At 48.7% G+C, this 21,232-nt stretch overlaps 1 long non-coding RNA gene across 1 annotated transcript in view; it reads right to left on the bottom strand.

Annotated features, from left to right (window-relative positions):
• LOC140425713 (uncharacterized) overlaps positions 1-20,605 on the bottom strand; it is a 33,458-nt gene extending 12,853 nt beyond the window's left edge. Inside the window, exon 1 of the long non-coding RNA XR_011947944.1 lies at positions 20,539-20,605. This is a non-coding gene — a long non-coding RNA (uncharacterized lncRNA). The remainder of the gene's footprint in view (positions 1-20,538) is intronic.
• Positions 20,606-21,232: the final 627 nt, after the last annotated feature.

Genomic DNA, 21,232 nt, shown 5'->3' with positions numbered 1-21,232 from the left:
GTATGTAAGGATGAGAAAACAAGGTTCAGTAGGGTCGCTTTAGGGTTTCAAGGTAGCAAGGAATGAGCTGAAAAAAGGGCTTAGGAGAGCTAGGAGGGGACATGAGAAGTCCTTGGCGGGTCGGATCAAGGAAAACCCCAAGGCTTTTTACTCTTATGTGAGAAATAAAAGAATGACTAGGGTGAGGGTCGGGCGGTTCAAGGACAGTAGTGGAAACTTGTGCATGGAGTCAGAAGAAATAGGAGAGGCATTGAATGAATACTTTTCTTCAGTGTTCACAAAGGAGAGGGGCCATGTTTTTGAGGATGAGAGTGTGTTTCAGGCGGGTAGGATGGAGGAAATAGATGTTCTGAGGAAGGATGTATTAGCAATTTTGAAAAACCTGAGGGTCGACAAGTCCCCTGGGCCAGATGGGATATACCCAAGGATTCTTTGGGAGGCAAAGGATGAGATTGCAGAGCATTTGGCTTTGATCTTTGGGTCCTCGTTGTCCACGGGGATATTGCCAAAGGAATGGAGAGTGGCGAATGTTGTTCCTCTGTTTAAGAAAGGGAATAGGAATGACCCTGCTAATTATAGGCCAGTCAGTCTTACTTCGGTGGTTGGGAAGATAATGGAAAAGGTCCTGAAGGATAGGATTTATGACCATTTGGAAAGATGCAGCTTAATCCGGGATAGTCAACACGGATTTGTGAAGGGTAGATCTTGCCTTACGAATTTGATTGAATTTTTTGAGGAGGTAACTAAGTGTGTAGATGAAGGTAGAGCAGTTGATGTCGTATAAATGGATTTTAGTAAGGCGTTTGATAAGGATCCCCATGGTCTGCTCATGAAGAAAGTACGGTGTGGGATCGAGGGAAATTTGGCCAATTGGATAAGTAACTGGCTATCACATAGAAGACAGAGGGTGGTGGTGGATGGAAAATTTTCAGACTGGAGACCAGTTACCAGCGGTGTACCCAAGTGCTGGGTCCTCTGCTATTTGTGATTTTTATCAATGACTTGGAGGAGGGGGCGAAGGGTGGGTCAGTAAATTTGTTGATGACACCAAGATTGGTGGAGTAGTGGATGAGGTGGAGGGCTGTTGTAGGCTGCAAAGAGACATTGATAGGATGCAGAGCTGGGCCGAAAAATGGCAGTTGGTGTTTAACCCTGATAAGTGCGAGGTGATTAATTCATTTAGAAAAAAATTTGAATGCGGATTACAGGGTCAACGGCAGGGTTCTGAGGAATGTGGAGGAACAGAGAGATCTTGGGGTTCATGTCCACAGATCTCTGAAGGTTGTCACTCAAGTGGATAGAGCCGTGAAGAAGGCTTATAATGTGTTAGCATTTATTAACAGGGGGCTTGAGTTTAAGAGCCACGACGGGGTTATGCTGCAACTATACATGACCCTGGTGAGACCACATTTGGAGTATTGTGTGCAGTTCTGGTCACCTCATTATAGGAAGGATGCGGAAGCATTGGAAAGGGTGCAAAAGAGATTTACCAGGATGCTGCCTGGTTTGCAGGATAGGTCTTATGAGGAAAGGTTGAGGGAGCTAGGGCTTTTCTCTTTGGAGTGGAGGAGGGTGAGAGGCGACTTAATAGAGGTTTATAAGATAATGAGGGGGATAGATAGAGTGGACGTTCAGAGATTATTTCCTCGGGTGGATGTAGCTGTTACAAGCGGGCATAACTATAAGATTCAGGGTGGGAGATATAGGAAGGATGTCCGAGGTAGGTTCTTTACTCAGAGAGTAGTTAGGGTGTGGAATGGACTGCCTGCTGTGATAGCAGAGTCGGACATTTAGGAACTTTCAAGCGGTTATTGGATAGGCACATGGAGCACACCAGAATGACAGGGAGTGGGATAGCTTGATCTTGATTTCGGACAATGCTCGGCACAACATCGAGGGCCGAAGCGCCTGTTCTGTGCTGTACTGTTCTATGTTCTATGTAACAGATTCCAAAACAGTTTCTTCCCCGCTGTTACCAAACTCTGAATGACCCTCTTACGGACTGATCCGATCTCTTCACTCACCTTCTCTACTGAGTAGTATTACACTCTGTATGCTTCATCCGATACCTGTATCTATGTATTTACATTGTGCATTTATGTATGTCCTATGTTTTTTCATGTTTTTTCATATTTCTTCATGGTTTTTCATGCTTTTTCATGCTTTTTCAGTGAGACGCATGTGATAAGGAAATATCTGTGATCATGGGTGATTTTAATCTGCACATAGATTGGGAAAATCAAATTAGCCACAGTAACATTGAGGAGGAATTCCTGGAGTGTATACAAGATGGTTTTCTTGACCAATATGTGGAGGAACCAACTAGAGAGCAGGTCGTCTTAGACTGGCTACTGTGTAATGAGAAGTGAATCATTACCAATCTAGCTGTGCGAGACTCTTTGGGGATCAGCGACCATAACATGATGGAATTTTTTATCAAGATGGAGAGTGAAGTAGTTGATTCGGAGACTAGAGTGCTGAATCTGAATAAAGGAAACTATGAAGCAATGAGGTGTGAGTTGGCCTTGATAGATTGGGGAGAGTTACTTAAAGGGATGACAGTAAATAGACAATGGTGAACATTCAAGGAATACATGGAGGAACTGCAACAATAGTTTATTCCTGTCTGGCACAAAAGCAAAATGGGTAAGAGGGTCAATCTATGGCTGACAAAGGAAATTAGAGATAGTATCCGATACAAATAAGAAGCAGCCAGATTGGCCAAGAAAAATAATTGGTCTGAGGATTGGGAGCAGTTTTGAATTCAGCAAAAAAGGACCAAGGGATTGATTAAGAAGGGGCAAATACAGTACAATAGAAAGCTTTCAGGGAAAATAAAGACTGACCCCCAAGAGTTTCTATAAGTACATGAAGAGAAAAAGATTGGTGAAGATGAATGTAGGTCCCCTACAAGCAGAAATGGGGGAACGTATAATAGGGGACAAAGAAATGGCTGAGCATTTGAATACATACTTTGGTTCTGTCTTCACAAAAGAGGACACAAATCAGATACCAAAATGTTGGAGAATGCAAGATTTAGTGAGAGGGAAGAATTGAGGGAGATCAAAATTAGTAGAGAAATGGTACTGTGGAAATGATGGGATTGAAGGCTGATAAATCCCCAGGGGCTGATAATCTACATCCCAGAGTACTTAAGGAAGTGGCCTTAGAAATAGTGGATGCATTGGTGGTCATCTTCCAGGATTCTATAAACTCTGGAACAGTCCCTGCAAATTGGAGGGTAGCTAATGTCATTCCAATATTCAAAAAGGGAGGTAGCGAGAAAGCAGTGAATTATAGACCAGGAAGCTGAACATCGGTAGTGGGGAACATTCTCGATCCATTATCAAGGACTTTATAGCAGAGCATTTCGAAAACAGTGGCAGGATCAGACAGAGTCAACATGGATTTAAGAAGGGGAAATCATGCTTGTCAAATCTATTGGAAGTCTTTGAAGATGTAACTAGTACAGTTGACAAGGGGGGCCAGCCGATGTGGTATATTTGAACTTTCAGAAGGCGTTTGACAAAATTCCACAGAAGAGATTATCATGCAAGATTAAAACAGGTGGGATTGGGGAAAGTGTATTGAGATGGATAGATAACTGGTTGACAGAAAGGAAGCTAAAATAAGGAATTAACAGGTCCCTTTCAAATTGGCAGGCAGTGACTAGTGGCGTGCCACAGGGATCGGTGCTGGGACCCCAGCTATTCACAATATATATTAATGATTTGGGCGAGCAATCAAAATGTAACATCTCAAAGTTTGCAGATGATACCAAGTTGGATGGGAGGGTGAACTGTAACGAGGATGCAGAAATCCTTCAGCATGATCTGGACAAGTTGTGGGTGGACAGATGCAGTTTAATTTGTATAAATGTGAGATTATTTACTTTGGAAGCCAAAACAAGAAGGCTGATTACTACCTGAATGGCTGTAACTTGGGAGAGGGGAGAGTGCAGCAGGACTTGGGTGCCATTGTGCACCAGTCGCTGAAGGTAAGCGTACAGGTGCAGCAAGCGGCAAAGAAGGCAAAAGGTATGTTGGCCTTCATTGCGAGAGGTTTTGAGTACAGGTGCAGGGATGTTTTGTTGCAATTATACAGGGCCACACTTAGAATATTGTGTGCAGTTTTGGTCTCCTTCTCTGAGGAAGGATGTTCTTGCTCTCGAGGGTGTGCAGCGAAGGCTTACCAGGCTGATTCCGGGGGTGGTGGGACTGACGCATGAGCAGAGATAGGTTAGGATTGTTTTTACTGGTGTTCAGATGAATGAGGGGGGATCTCATAGAGACTTATAAAATTCTATCAGGACGAGATAGGGTGGATGCAGGGAGGATGTTCCCGATGGTGGGTGTGTTCAGGGGTCAATGTCTGAGGATTCGGGATAGACCATTTAGGACAGAGACGAGGAGACATTTCTTCACCCAAAGAGTGCTGAGCCTGTGGAATTCATTACTACATGAAGTAGCTGAGGCTAAGACATTGAATACATTCAAGAGGCAGAAAGATATGACACTTGAGGTGAATGGGATCAAGGATTATGGGGAGAAAGCAGCATTAGTCTACTGAGATGACCTCGGTATACGTCACAATAGATCATAGAATTTACAGTGCAGAAGGAGGCCATTCAGCCCATCGAGTCTGCACCGGCCCTTGGAAAGAGCACCCTAACTAAGCCCGCACCTCCATCCTATCCCTGTAACCCTACCCAACCTTTTTGGACACTAAGGGCAATTTAGCATGGTCTGCACATCTTTGGACTGTGGGAGGAAACCGGAGCACCCGGAGGAAACCCACGCAGACATGGGGAGAACGTGCAGACTCTGCACAGACAGTGACCCAAGCCGGGAATCGAACCTGGAGCTGTGAAGCAACTGTGCTAGCCACTGTGCTACTGTGCTGCCCAATAAATCAAATCAAATTAATCTGTAGGCAGCCTCGGAGTGATGTTGCAGAGTGGGGTAGAATTTTATGGGTGAAACCAGAAGTCATCTGAGCAGTTCAGAATCTTCAATCTCAACTCAATTTCATTTTTACCTCTCATGTCTCCAAGCTGCACACCCACAGGATGCAATTGTAGCTCTATTTAAAAGGACAATGGAAATGGGAGCTGTTCAGGAGGGTTGGTCAGCATAGAACAAGGTCAATATCTCGAGTAAGTGGAATTAATCATCAGGAGCAGAAGGGACAACGTGTAGAAACCTGCTGCTCTCACTGAGAAAGCATAGTTGGAGATAGGTGGGGAGGTAAGAAACAGGAGTGCTGGATCCAATTCATGAAGTGATTGAATGAACTAACCAGGTAAGAAATTGAGGGAACGGGGGCGATTCTCCGAGCCCCGCGCCGGAGAATCAGAGCAACCGCACCATGACGCCCCGACGCTGGCGCGCGATTCTCTGAGGTGCGGAGAATCGGCGCCATTTGCGCCTGCACGTTTGGCGCGGCGCCGCCGGCCGCGGGCCGCTGGAATCGGCGGAGCCACCGATTCTCCGGCTCGAATGGGCCGAGCGGCCAACCCGACACGACAGAGTCCCGCCGGCGCCGTTCACCCCTGGTCGCTGCTGGTGGGAACTCTGTGGGAATGCTCGGGGGGCGGCCTGTGAGGCGGGGGAGGGGGCTCCCTCACCGGGGGGGTAGCTCCGATGGTGTCTGGCCCGCGATTGGGGCCCACCGATCGGAGTGCCGGCCTCTGCCCCCCCTGGGCCTACTTTCCGGCGCGGCCGGCCCCTGAATACTGACCCCATGTTGGGTCGGGGCCGGCGCGCGTAAGAAGTTCCCCGCATATGCGCAGGATGGAGTGGCCCAACAGCGCATCCGCAGGATTGAGCTGGCCCAACTGCGCATGCGCGGGTTGGCGCAGCGCTCATTTGCCGCTGTGTACGGAGGCTGGAGCGGCGTGAACCGCTCCACGCCGTGCTGGCCCCCTGTGGGGACCAGAATAGGTCGTATCCAGGCCCTGATCGCACCGTCGTGAAACACGACGGCGTTCACGATGGCGCGAACACTTGGCCGCCATATCGGAGAATCGCCCCCAATATTCTGTGGTCGAGCCCATTGGTGTCATTCCGACATTTCACTCTGTCTGACCAAGTGTTTTCCAAGATTCCACCCCTCACACCCACTTAACTTTCAGCAGCACAGAGTATGCACTTTCTATACACTTTATCACTTGCCCATTAATCCATCTATCATTGCCATTAACTGAAACCCTTACACAATGGATATGTCTCATCATTGGGTGACCACAGGACCTTCACTCACTCGCAGGTCTATTTTGTTGCTTGTAGGAGAAGGAAGTACAAACACAAAGGCAGGGGAGAGTAGAGGAGGGGGCCCTGGAGATAAGTGGCATATCTGTATTCCTCTCAGATGGAGACAGGGAGACAGGGAGCTTACAGCTCGCTGGTGACAGAATACAAATAGATATCTGATAAACAAACATTGACTTTGTTTCATCAATGATGGAATTAAAGGGTTAGCATCATGATTATAAATATTGTGACTTTGCCATAACTAAATCATGTTATTTAGTTTTCCAGGCCTTTGTGCATGGAAAATGTGTTGCAGAACTTCCATAAGGGTGATTCCTTAAATAAGCTTGTTGCTTCTGAGGGTGCATTGTTGCAGGACATACAGCCATGCACATGTGCAAATATTCCACACTGGTCACTCCCCGAAACCGGACAGGGCTCATCGGTCACTCAGTGCCAAGCCGAAGACAAATGAGCCGCCAAGGGCGGTCATAGTTTGCTTTCATAATTACCACGCTAAGGAGAAGATCCTGAGTTGGGCGAAACAAAGGCCTGAGGTGCAGTGGGAAAGAGTTGGTATTCATATGTAACCAGGATGTAACCGTGGAGCTGGCGAGAAGGCAGGCGGCCTACAGTCGGGTCAAGGTGGTATTCTACTGCAATGGTGTGAGGTTCGGCGTGGTCTATCCGGCGAAGCTGAGAGTCACCTACAACTCGAAGGACTTTGCCTCATGGAGGCGTTCGTGAAGGCTGAAGGACTGGGGTTAAAATGAGAATGGGACTGGAGTTTGGCTTTGGACTGAAGGAAGGGGGGTGAAATGCGGGAATATAGTTTCATTACTTGTCTGTTGTTTAAGGATGATAAGTTGTTTAGTACGAGGGAGGGGAATGGTTGGGTGTTTGTTTTTTGGGGTTGGTCAGTGGGGATGGGTAGTGTACCCTGTGGTATGGGGTACAGCGGGTAGGAGGTTAGTGAACTGTGGGGTCATGGTGGTTTTCTGGGGCATGGTTTTTGGACTGATTTTGTTTGTTTCACTTTTGTTTTCAGGGTCTGAGCATGGGGGAGGGGATTAGGAAGATGGGGGCCTGGGCAGGGGCAAGCATAGGTTGGCTGGAGTCAAGGAGTCGGAGTATTCTGCGATAGCAATCTCGGACCGTGCGCCACATTGGGTGGATGTGGTCTTAAAGAAGTGGATAGCCCAGATGCCGGGGTGGAGAATGGATATGAGGTTGCTGGGGGTTTTTGTGGTAAAATTGGGAAGGTGATTGAGGAGTATGTGGGATTCAATAGCACACGGGACATTTCGCAGATGGTGGTTTGGGAGGCTCTGAAGGCAGTAGGGAGGTGATTTTATTGAAGGCTAAGGTGGACAAGAAGGAGAGGGAGGAGCGCCAAAAGTTGATAAAGGAGATTATTTTGGAGGTGGTAGGAGATATGCGGGGGTCCCGGACCCGACCCTCCTGGACATGAGGAAGGAGCGTCAGGCAAAATTTGATCGATTGTCCACAGGAAAGGTGATGCACCAATTGAGATGGTCGAGATGGGCAGTCTACAAATATGGGGAGATGGCAGGGTGTATTTTGGCTGGCCAGCAGCAAGGAAGATAGTCCAGGTGCAGGATAAGATGGGGAAGTTAGTGATGGCCCCGGAGCAGATTAATACATTTTTTGAGGAGCTTTACGAGAGGCTGTATAGGTCGGAGCCGCTGGGAGAGGAGCAGGAGATGAGGGAGTTCCTGGACGGGTTGGAGTACCCAAGGTTGGGGGAGGGCCAATGGGGGAGCAGGAGGTAAAAGAAGTAATCGGGAGGATGCAGTCAGGGAAAGCATCAGGGCCGGATGGGTTCCCAGTGGAGTGCTAAAAGAAGTTTAAGGACAAGTGGCGCCACAGATGGTGGGAACGTTTGAGGAGGCGATAGGTAGTGGGGTCTGCCGCAGACATTGGGACAGGCCTTGATTTCCCTGCTGTTAAAAAAGTACAATGTCGCGGTGGAGTGTTGGTCGTACAGGCCCTGGAGAAGGCGAAGTTTGAGTTAAGGGAGGCGAAGGAGGGGTTCTACAATTCATGGGGTTTGTTCATCATACCCATTTCGGGAATTGGTCGCCGTTGAACATTAAGGGGGGGGTATTTGGTTTGTTTCTTGCTTTATGTTTTTAACTTGCGAGTCCATGTTTTAAGTTGCACATTGGTGGGGCCGTTTTGTTGTTGTTTCTCTAGGATTTTTTTCTGTTTGTATGCTGAAAAAGCAGATTACTGCGGACGCTGGCATCTGAAGCAAAAACTGAAAATTGCTGGAGAATCTCTGCTGGTCTGACAGCTTCTATGGAGATGGAAACAGAACTGCTGATTTGAGATGAATGACCCTTCGTCCAAGCTGTGGGATGTAGAACGCCATATTTGATTCAACGGTCAACAGAGTGCAGGAAAAATATATTCCACGCATAGGAAAGGACAAAGTGAACAACAGTGAGACCCGTGAATAAATAAAAGACGTAAGGGAACAATTGAGAGCGAGGAAAGAAGCACACATTAAGTACAATGGCTGCATAGAAGCACATGATAAAAAAGAATAAAAAGAGATTGAGAGAGAAGGAAACAAAACAATTGAGAAAGGAGAAAAGAACTATGAAATAAAATTATCGAGCAACTTAAGCAAAATAATAAAATATTTTACTGGCACATCAATAAAAAAATGGAAGGTCATTTTGGGAATTATAGGACCATTAAGGGATAGAAAAGATAATAACACAGATAATAATAAAGCGGTGATAGATATTGAACAATCATTTTGCTTCAGTGTTTATCAGAGAGATAGAACAGGTAGTCAAGGTAAACAATCTCAAAGTGGATAACTCCTTTGGGCCCAATTGCATCCACATATTTTAAAAGAGATAGCAGAGGTATTGCTATACATATTTAATATATGTAATCATTCATTCGAAGACGCCGTATTGCCAGAAGAATGTGCCATCTATATTTAAGAAGGGAGACAGAAGATGTCAGGGAATTATAGACTGGTCTAATATTGTTTGTTGGAAATATAATGGAATCCATACTAAATAAGAGAGTATAACATCTAGAAATGGAAAATACAGTCATATATTGATATGACCAATCCCCGGGCGAAGATTCATAATTTGATACCCTCCGTCTCCTGTGTGGGAACTAGCTCAACACGAGCCCCAATTTGTTATGATTCCGGATGGGATACTCCCAAATTGTTATGTCCCGAGGTGAGGAGGGATGAATTGGCCCCCTTCTCTATTCACCCCCTGCCTTTGGGTGGTTGGAACAAGGTTGACTGAAAAAGGATCCCTTTCCTTGTGGATACGCGTTCCTAGTTCAAATATATTTATGTTTTAAAATGAGGCAATTGAACCAGGCTTACTTGAGTTAAAGAAATAATTAGTTTACCAGTTACTAAAACATGAGTAACATAATAAAACCGCACGCTCATACATACATATGGGTTTATAATAATAATAATAACAATAATCTTTATTATTGTCTCAAGTAGGCTTACATTAACACGGCAATGAAGTTACTGTGGAAACCCCCTAGTCGCTACATTCCGACACCTGTTCGGGTACATTGCGGGAGAATTCAGAATGTCCAATTCATCTAACAAGCATGTCTTGTGGGAGGAAACCGGAACACCTGGAGGAAACCCACGCAGACACGGGGAGAACGTGCAGATTCCGCACAGACATTGACTCAAGCAGGAATCGAACCTGGGATCCTGGTGCTGTGAAGCAATAGTGCTAAGTGGGTTAGAAAGGAGAAATGTTTCCAAAAGTAAAAGTTACATAACCATGTACGAAACAGCCTTGTCCGTGAGGAGTAGATGCTGAGATGTTGCAGTCGTTAAGTTGCGTGGATCCGGGAGCTCTGATTAGTTGGTTTTGAGATTCCTGGTTCTGGGGTTTCGCTGAGAAGAATTGTACCGCTTTCTTTTCAGTTGTGGCTTTGTTGACTTAACTTGCTTTTTAAACATTATTCACTGTTGTGGGATGTGGGCTTCGCTGGCTAGGCCAGCATTTATTGCTCATTCCTAATGGCCTTTGAGAAGGTGGTGGTGACCTGCCTTCTTGAACCGACGCATTTCATGTTTTTTTGTTTTCAAAAAATATACTTTATTCATAAAATCTATCATAAACATTACAGAACATTTCGAATTGTCTTGACTGTACATTTCCATCAGAGTTACACATTCCCTTGACTTTCTTACATTCAATTTTGATAACCTTACACACATATCGCTCGTTACGTTACAATTACTTCTTAAACATTTGATGCAATTCATGTGCTGTAGGTGCACCCACTGTGCTATTAGGGAGAGAGTTCCAGGATTTTGACATAGCGACAGTGAAGGAACGGCGATACATTTCCAAGTCAGGATAGCCAGTGACTTGGAGGAGAACTTCCAGGTGGTGGTGTTTCCATCTATCTGCTGCTGTTGTCGTTCCAGATGGTAGTGGTTGTGGGTTTGGAAGGTGGTGCCGAAGGATCCTTGGTGAGTCCCTGCAGTGCATCTTGTAGATGGTACATACTGCTGCTACTGTGTGTCTTTGGTGGAGGGAATGAATGTTTGTAGAAGGGATGCCAATCAAACAAGCTGCTTTGTCCTGGATGGCGTTGAGCTTCTTGAGTGTTGTTGGAGCTGAACTCATTCAAGTAAGTGGGGAGCATTACATCACACTCCTGACTTGTGCCTTGTAGGTGGTGGACAGGCTTTGGGGAGTCAGGAGGTGAGTTATGCGCAGCAGGATTCCCAGCCTCTGACCTGCTCTTGTAGTCACAGTATATGTCCCTCATTTTCTGATCAATGGTGACCTCCAGGATGTTGATCATCGGGGATTCAATGATAGTAATGCCATTGAATGTCAAGGGTGATGGCTGGATTCTCATGGTCATTGTCTGGCACTTGTATGGTGCGAATGTAACTTGCCACTTGTCAGCCCAAGCCTGGATATCGTTCAGGTCTTGCTGAATTTGCATTTGGACTGCTTCAGTGTCTGAGGTGTCGAGAGTGATGCTGAACATCACTCTGCTGTGCAATCATCAATGAACATCCCCACACCTGGCCTTATATTGGAAGGAAGGTCATTGTTGAAGCAGCTGAAGATGGTTGGGCCCAGTGCACTATGCTGAGGAACTCCTGCAGTGATGGCCCAGGACTGAGATGACTGACCTACAACAACCACAACCATCTTCTTTTGTGTTGGGTATGAGTGCAACCAGTGGATAGTTTTCCCCCTGATTCCCATTGACTCCAGTTTTACCAGGGCTCCTTCATGCCATACTCGGTCAAATGCTGCCATGATGTCAAGGGCAGTCACTCTCATCTGTCCTCTGGCATTCAGCTCATTTGTCCATGTTTGAACCAAAGCTGTAATGAGGTCAGGAGCTCAGTGAACCTAGTGGAACCCAAAATGAGTGTCAGTGAGCAGATCATTGCAAAGTGCTGGTTGATGGCACTGTTGATGACTCCTTCCATCACTTTATTGATGATCAAGAATAGACTGATTGGGTGGCAATTGACTAGGTTGGATTTTCCTACTTTTTGTGTCCAGGACACACCTGGGCACTTTTCCACATTGCCAAGTAGGTGCCACTGTTGTAGCTGAACTGGAACAGCTTGGCTAGGGGTGCGGCAAATTCTGGAGCACAAGTCTTCAGTACTATTGCTGGAATATTGTGAGGGTCCATAGCCTTTGCAGTATAAGAGCGGCACGGTAGCACATTGGTGAACACTGTTGCCTCACAGCGCCCGGATCCCAGGTTCGATTCCCAGCTTGGGTCACAGTCTGTGCGGAGTCTGCACGTTCTCCCCGTGTCTGCGTGGGTTTCCTTCAGGTGCTCCGGTTTCCTCTCATAAGTCCCAAAAGACATGCTGATAGGTGAATTGGACATTCTGAATTCTCCCGCTGTGTACCGAACAGGCATTGGAGACTAGGGAATTTTCACAGTAACTTAATTGAAGTGTTAATAAAGATTATTGTCATCCTGTGCCTTCAGCCATTCAACACCTCTGGCTGAAGATTATTGCGAATGCTTCAGCATTGTCTTTGCCCAAATGTGCTGGGCTCCTCCGTCATTGAGCATGGGGATATTTGTGGAGCCTCCTCCCGAGTGTGTTGTTTAATTATCCACCACCATTCACGACTGTATGTGGCAGGACTGCAGAGCTTAGATCAGACCTGTTGGTTGTTGGACTGCTTAGTTCTGTCTGTTACTTGCTGTTTATGTTGTTTGGCATGGAAGTGGTCTTGTACTTGTAGCTTCACCAGATTGACACCACATTTTTAGCTATGCCTGTTGTTCCTCCTGGCATACCCTCCTGCACTCGGGACGCTGTGGTATTGTCACTGGACTGGTAAACCGGAAACCCAGGGTAATGCACTGGGGACCCAGGTTCAAATCCCGCCAATGCAAATGGTGAAATTTGAATTCAATAAAAATCTGGAACTAACAGTCTAATGGTGGCCTTGGGCAGAATTCTCCGCAATTGGCGCGATGTCCGCCGACCGGCGCCATAAACGGCGCGAATCAGTCCGGCATCGCGCCGCCCCAAAGGTGCGGAATCCTCCGCATCTTGAGCGGCCGAGCCCTAACCTCGAGGGGCTCGGCCCGCGCCGGACTGATTTTCGCCCCGCCAGCGAAACTGACTTTGCCGGGCGGCGCATGCGCGGGAGCATCAGCGGCCGCTCACGGTATCCCCGCGCATGCACAGTGGAGGGGGTCTCGTCCGCCTCCGCCATGGTGGAGACCATGGCGAAGGTGGAAGGAAAAGAGTGCCCCCACGGCACAGGCCCGCCCGCGGATCGGTGGGCCCCGATCACGGGCCAGGCGACCGTGGGGGCACCCCCCGGGGCCAGATCGCCCCGCGCCCCCCCAGGACTCCGGAGACTGCCCGCGCCGCCTTGTCCCGCCGGTAAGAGAGATGGTTTAATCCACGCCGGCGGGACAGGCATTCCAGCAGCGGGACTTCGGCCCATCCGGGCTGGAGAATCGCCGGGGGGGGGGGGGGGGGGGGGGGGGGGGCGCCAACTGGCGCGCCGCGATTCCCGCCCCTGCCAAATATCCGGTGCCGGAGAATTCGGCAACCGGCGGGGGCGGGATTCACGCCAGCCCCCAGCGATTCTCTGACCCGGCGGGGGGTCGGAGAATCCCGCCCCATGAAACCATTGCCGATTGCCGTAAAAAACCATCTGGTTCACGAATGTCCTTTGGGGAAGAGAATCTGCCGTCCTCACCTGGTCTGGCCTGCATGTGACTCCAGGCCCACAGAAGTTGACTCTTAACTGCCCCCCTCTTGGGCAATTAGAGTTGGGCAATAAATGCTGGCCCGGCCTGCAATGCCCACATCCCATGAACAAATTTTTTAAAAGTCTTCATTGAACCAGGCTTGATCCTTGGTAGAATAGGGTGTATGCTAGTCTACAAGATTACAGATTGTGGCTGAATACAATTCTGCTGCTGCTGGTGGCCCACAGTGTGTCATGGATGTGAGTCTTGAGTTGCTGGCTCTGTTCTTAACCTATCCCATGACAGTAGTGCCACACAATGCAATGGAGGGTATCCTCAATGTGAAGATGGGACTTTGTCTCCACAAGGACTGTGCGGTGATCATTCCGACTGATACTGTCATAGACAGATGCATCTGCGGTGCACCGCCACACATCCTGCAATCAGAGAGAGAGAGAGAGAGACTTTTTTTTTATCCTGCAAACAGTCGAGGCACCCAATCAGTGTTGTTAGCTGTAACTCTCACAGTGCACACTAGCACAGTGGAACAAGAATATCAGTGTAGCACACAGAGTTGCACTTGGTTTTTAACCCCTATTTTTGTGTATTCCTGGAAGGGGAAAACCCCAAAGAGATCTGGAGCATCACTCACAGGGGATGATTCCTGCTGCGATGATAATCAGCTCCCGCTATCTCCACGGGAGATTACAGTCAGTTTCTGAATTGCTGCTTCTTTACAATATCTGTCTGGAAAAGGGTATGATATTCCATTGTCCCTCTCTCAGGGCTGGCTATAATCCACTCAGGAACTTTGCAGACAGTCACTGGTTTGCATTCTCATAATTTATATTCTCAGCCAACATTAGCTTGTAAGGCCCTTTTTAAAACGTATGTCTGATTTGAAAGTTCAATACGTCCATATGTAATTCAGGGCTATGATTTGTGGTTATGACAATATAGTCAGATTTTTTAAGGAAAAATCTTGTTTGACCAACGTGATTAAATTCTGTGAAGAGGTCATAGAGAGCATAGACAATAATAATGCAGTCTGTGTAATTTATCTGGATTTTCAAAAGGCCTTCGATAAGGTGCCTCATAATGGACAGGGTCAGGGAAGCTGGAGTTAGGGGACAAGGGGCGGAATGGATTGCTAGCTTGGTTAAAGACAGAGAGCAGAGAGTGGGAGTAAAGGGTAAGTTATTCAGAGTGGCAAAAAATGGGTATGATGTCCCACAAGGATCAGTGCTAGGATCGTTGCTGTTTACGATTTACCTTGGACTTTGGAATCTAAAACACGATTTTTATAGATGGCACTAAAAGTGGGAGAGATGGACTGTGGCAAATTCCAGGAGGACGCTAATGAACTTGCAGAATAAGTAACAAATACACCAAGGATTAAAAGTTGTACCAGAAGTTTCCAAGGTCATTAAACAACAAATCCCAGGCTTTATTTTTATTCACAGAATTGTTACGGCACAGGAGGATGCCATTTGGTCCATTGTGTCTGCATCGGCTCTCCGAATGAGCATCATGACTTAGTGCCATTTCCCTGCCTTTTCCCCATACCCCTGCACATTGTTTCTATTCAAATAATCATCTAATGTCTGATGCACGATCAATGACCACTAAAGCGAGGTTGTAGTCCAACTGAAGGCTTTAATAAGCTAGATGTTTCCCCCAGCAGCTGAGGTATAGAATGAAGGCTGCTGGGGCGGCATGGGCTCTTATACCCCGCCGAGCAGGGCAGAGCTACCATACAGCTTGACCAATAGGAAGCATACAATCTCTACCAATGGTGTTCCAGCATTACCAGGTACTGTAATACCTCTTCACAGAATACCACATTCACCCCCTGTTAAAAAAAGAGTCCGACGAGGGTGGTGGCCTGACATTACAGCATGGTAACGTGGTAGAAATTATAGTAATGGAGGTACCGTAATACCTCCGTACAGCGTTTTGTAACTATTTACAATTCTATTTACTATTTACAATTTATGATTCATAATTAACTATGCATTTTAAAATGAAGCAATCAGTCGATCGGGGGCCCTGGTCGTCCTCTGTGATCGTCGAAGCTTCGGTGGTGACTCCGGTGGAGGTTCGGGCGTCTGGGACTCCGGGAGCGTGGCCTCGATCTCTGTGGCAGCTTCAACACCCCTAGACGGCGCTGGTGGGGAAAACGGTTGACCTGGGAAGGGAGCGTCTGCGGGGTGCGTCGGTGGGTGGGAGGGGCTAGACGGGGCCGGCGGAAAGACCGACCCTCCTGTAAGGTGCACTGGTGGAAGGGAGGGTGGGACTGGTGGCTGGGGTGTGCGTGGGGCTCCAGCGGGCACTAGGTCTCGTAGAGAGACCGTATCTTGTCGGCCGTCGGGGTACGCCACATAGGCGTACTGGGGGTTAGCGTGGAGAAGATGGACCCTCTCGACCAACGGGTCCGACTTGTGCACCCACACTTGTTTTCGGAGGAGGATGGGTCCGGAAGCTGCCAGCAATTTCGGGAGCGAGGTCCCAGAGGAGGATTTCCTGGGGAAGACAAGGAGACGTTCGTGAGGTGTTTGGTTGGTTGTGGTACAAAGCAGGTACCGGAAGGAGTGGAGGGCATCCGGGAGGACTTCCTACCAGCGGGAGACTGGGAGATTTCTGGACCGTAGGGCCAGTAGGACGGTCTTCCAGACCTTTCCGTTCTCCCTCTCTACCTGTCCGTTATCCCGGGGGTTGTAACTGGTCGTCCTGCTCGAGGCGATGCCCTTGCTGAGCAGGAATTGACGCAATTCATCGCTCATAAAGGAGGACCCCCTATCACTATGTATGTAAGCGGGGAACCCGAACAGTGCAAAGATGCTATGGAGGGCCTTGATGACGGTGGTTGCGGTCATGTCGGGGCAGGGAATGGCGAATGGTAACCGGGAGTACTCGTCAATCACATTCAGGAAGTACGTGTTGCGGTAGGTGGAGGGGAGGGGGCCTTTGAAGTCCATGCTAAGGCGTTCAAAAGGACGGGAAGCCTTTATCAGGTGCGCTTTCTCTGGCCGGTAGAAGTGCGGTTTACACTCCGCGCAGATTTGGCAGTCCCTGCTGGCTGTCCTGACCTCATCGATGGAGTAGGGCAGGTTGCGGGCCTTAATGATGTGGAAAAAGCGAGTGACCCCTGGGTGGCAGAGGTCCTCCTGGAGGGCTCGGAGGAGGTCCACTTGTGCGTTGGCACATGTGCCGCGGGACAGGGCATCAGGAGGCTCATTTAGCTTCCCGGGACGATACAAGATCTCGTAGTTGTAGGTGGAGAGTTCGATCCTCCACCGCAAGATCTTAATGTTTTTTATCTTGCCCCGCTGTGCATTATCGAACATGAAAGCAACCGACCATTGGTCAGTGAGGAGAGTGAATCTCCTGCCGGCCAGGTAATGCCTCCAATGTCGCACAGCTTCTACTATGGCCTGGGCCTCCTTTTCGACTGAGGAGTGGCGGGTTTCGGAAGCATGGAGGGTACATGAGACGAAGGCCACGGGTCTGCTCGCTTGGTTGAAGGTGGCCGCCAGATCTACGTCAGACGGGTCTCTCTGCACCTGGAAGGGGAGAGACTCGTCGATGGCGTGCATCGTGGACTTTGCAATGTCTGCTTTGATGCGGCTGAAGGCCTGGCGGGCCTCTATCGACAGGGGAAAAGCTGTGGATTGAATCAGGGGAAGGGCCTTGTCCGCATAGTTGGGGACCCACTAGGCATAGTAGGAGAAAAACCCTAGGCAGCGCTTCAGGGCCTTGGAGCAGTGAGGGTGGGGGAACTCCATAAGGGGGTGCATGCATTCAGGGTCGGGGCCTATAACTCCATTTTGCACTACGTAGCCGAGGATGGCTAGGCGGTCGTTGCTAAACACGCATTTATCCTTGTTGTATGTAAGGTTAAGGATCATTGCGGTCTGGAGGAATTTTAGGTTGGTGTCGTGGTCCTGCTGGTCGTGGCCGCAGATGGTGACATTATCGAGATACGGGAACGCTACCCGTAAACCGTACCAGTCAACCATTCGGTCCATCTCGCGCTGGAAGACCGAGACCCCGTTGGTGACACCGAAGGGAACCCTGAAGAAGTGGTAGAGCCACCCATCTTCCTCGAAGGCAGTGTGTTTGCCGTCACTAATGTGGATGGGGAGCTGGTGGTAGGCAGACTTAAGATCCACTGTGGAGAAGACCTTGTAATGCGCAATTCTGTTTACCAGGTCGGATATGCGGGGAAGAGGGTACGCGTCCAGCTGCATAAACCTGTTGATTGTCTGACTGTAGTCGATGACCATCCTATATGCTTCTTCCTGGTCTTTACCACCACTACTTGAGCTCTCCAGGGACTGTTGCTAGCTTCAATGACTCCTTCCCTCAGTAGCCTTTGGACCTCTGACCTAATAAAGATCCGATCCTGGGCACTGTACCGTCTGCTCTTGGTGGCGACTGGTTTGCAATCCGGGGTGAGGATCGCAAACAGGGAAGATGGATTGACCTTGAGGGTCGCGAGGCCGCAGACAGTGAGGGGGGGCAGAGGGCCGCCGAATTTGAAAGTTAGACTTCGAAGATTACACTGGAAGTCTAAACCTAGGAGTGTGGCAGCGCAGAGGTGGGGAAGGATGTAGAGCCGATAATTTTTAAACTCCCTTCCCTGGACTGTGAGGTTTGCTACAAAAAAAACCTTTATCTCTACTGAGTGGGAACCGGAGTCCAGGGAGATTTTTTGATTAACGGGGCGGATGAGGAAAGAACAGCGCCTTACCGTGTCGGGGTGTATGAAGCTCTCCGTGCTCCCAGTGTCAATTAAGCAGGACGTCTCATGCCCGTTGATTAGTACAGTTGTTGTAGCAGTTGAGAGTGTTCGAGGCCGGGACTGATCCAGGATCACCCAGGCTAATCTCAGCAGTTGAGTGTTCTCTTCGGGCGGTATGTGGTCATCTGAGCTGGGGTCATGGGAGTCCATCCAAGATGGCGGCTCCCATTGGTCGCACATGGCTGGGGGTGCAAAAATGGCGGCTCCCATCCATTGAATGTGGCGTCCGCGGGACAAGATGGTGGCACCCGTGGGCCGCATGTGGCCCTGGAGTAGGAAGATGGCGGTGTCTGCTGGCCGCACGGGGACCGTGGAGAGGTGTGTGGTGGCGGTCCGCATTCGCTGCCGGAGACCGCACGGGCCTGGCATACCACCACGAAGTGGCCCTTATTACCGCATCCCTTGCAGGTGGATGCGCGGGTCGGGCAGCGCTGCCGGGGGTGCTTGGCCTGCCCGCAAAAGTAGCAGCAGGGCCCCCCGGGGTTGCCAGGCCACCTTGCAGCACAGGTTTGTGGGGGGATGGGGGATGTTTTGGGGTCGGCTGCGGAGGCGTTCCACACTGCCCAGGGGGCTGCCGCCCAGTCGGGAACGTAAGCACGGGCGTTTCTGGAGGGCACATCCAGGGAGCCTGCAAGGGCCCGTGCCTCCTTGAGGCCTAGAGTGTCTTTTTCCCGCAATCGCTGGCGGATTTGGGAGGACAGCATACCTGCCACGAAAGCGTCCCGGATCAAGAGTTCTGTGTGGTCGCTCGCCGAAACTTGGGGGCAGCTGCAGTTTCTCCCCAACACCAGGAGTGCATGGTGGAATTCTTCCAGCGATTCCCCAGGCATTTGTCGCCTCATTGCTTGCAGATGTCGGGCGTAGACCTGGTTTACTGGGCGAATATAATGTCCTTTTAGCAGCTCTATTGCTGCATCGAAGTCTTCCGTTTCCTCGATGAGGGTGTTAATTTCCGGGCTCATCCTCAGGTGCAGGACTTGCATTTTCTGTTCTCCAGTGGGTGTGTTTTCGGCCGTTCCGTGATATCCTTTAAAACACGCCAGCCAATGCTTGAAGATTGTCGCTGAGTTCGCCGCGTGGGGGATGATTTGCAAACACACCAGCTTGATTCGGAGCTCCATCCTTTTAATCTAGCTTATTAAATTGATGCACAATCAATGACCACTAAAGCGAGTTTGTAGTCCAACTGAAGGCTTTACTAAGCTAGATGTTTCCCCCAGCAGCTCAGGTACAGAATGAAGGCTGCTGGGGCGGCACGGGCTCTTATACTCCGTCTAGTAGGGCGGAGCTACCATACAGCTTGTCCAATAGGAAACATACAATATCTAACAACGGTGTTCCACATTACCAGGTACCGTAATACCTCTACACAGACTACCACAATGTCCTCTTGGCTGCCTCGAATGAACCTGCCTCCACCACACTCCCAGGCAGCGCATTCCAGACCCGGAGCACTGGTATGCAGTCATGTGCTAATAATAATAATAATCTTTATCATCACAAGTAGGCTTACATTAACACTGCAATGAAAGAACTGTGAAAAGCCCCGAGTCGCCACATTCCGGCCCCTGTTCGGGTACACAGAGGGAGAATTCAGAATGTCCAATTCACCTAACAAGCACGTCTTTCGGGACTTGTGGGAGGAAACTGGAGAACCCGGAGGAAACCCACGTAGTCACGGGGAGAACGTGCAGATTCCGCACAGACAGTGACTCAAGCTGGGAATTGAACCTAGGACCCTGGAGTGCGAAGGAACAGTGATACCCACTGTGCTGCTGTGCTGCCCACTGTGCTAGACACTTGGGAGAGAGGACGGGACACCGTCCTCTGTAACCCATCTTAGAGACAGTGATAATAAACCAGCTTGAAGCAACTACCAGAGTATGACTGCATCCGCAGTAATTTGATTTTACCAGGATATGACTGCAAGTCTCTTTAGATAAGATAAGCCACGCATACCAGAAATCAGGAACCGTGACACCAGCATGTGAAAGATTGCTGATCTGAAGTTGAATAGTTGAGAAATGCAGGTCACAGGTGATAAGCTACAAAGTAGTCGAAACTGTTTCCAAAGTGATGGAAATCACATCCAAAGTAGTGAAAGCACACTCGGAACAGGCCCTGCGGGCAAAAGCTTTTCACTTGGGCAAAAAAAGCAGCTGTCATATTTCAAGTATTTAAAACATTCCTTGCCTGTCAATTACTCAGCCCCTTCAGATCTTGCTGTCTTCTCACCTTGTTTACTCTGGCGGGTTCCGGGAAACCTAAGATTCATGCATGCACAGTTGAGTTCCGAACTCGGGTGAAAAAAGCAGCTTTTTCACATATTTGAATAGCAGAGCCTCCCATTCCACGGGGGTTTCCCGCCCACTGCAGATTGCACTCAGGTTAAAGGTCAGCATGAGGTTTCTACTCCCCAAGCATGTCGACTTTGGCAGAGGGTGCCTGAGGAATGGGTCATTGCCCTGAGGAGAGGAAGATAGAAAATAATCAGGGAAAAGCTGGAATTTAAAAAAAAAGGAGTTGGGGCAGAAATCTAGAAATAAGAAAACAAAAAGACCAAAGATGAGAGGAAAAGAATCTGGAATATAAAAAGAGAAGTATGAAGAGAAGAAAAATCGAACAGTGAAAAGGAGAGTACCAACATGACTATTCTGGCAGGCACCCATGTCAAAACTCATAAATTAGGCTGCATTACAATAAATTAGGCCTATTGCCATCAAAGCACCAGATGCCTTCTGCTTCCTGCCAGCTATCTAGGTGCAGCATAGCACAGAGAAGAATAACACCACTTTCTTGCACGCATTCCTATCATCTTCTGTGAAACATTTTTCTTCAGACACAGCAAATTCCTAAGGTAAAGTTCTGATCAGCACAGTTAATTGCTTCTTTTGTTACTGATTTCTGATAAGATTGCTTTTGCCCCACA

This window comes from Scyliorhinus torazame, chromosome 6 (assembly GCF_047496885.1).
Source record: "Scyliorhinus torazame isolate Kashiwa2021f chromosome 6, sScyTor2.1, whole genome shotgun sequence".
Classification (NCBI taxonomy): Eukaryota; Metazoa; Chordata; class Chondrichthyes; order Carcharhiniformes; family Scyliorhinidae; genus Scyliorhinus; species Scyliorhinus torazame.
The sequence above is the reverse complement of the archived record's forward strand: the minus strand, read 5'-3'. Positions and strand labels throughout refer to the sequence as shown.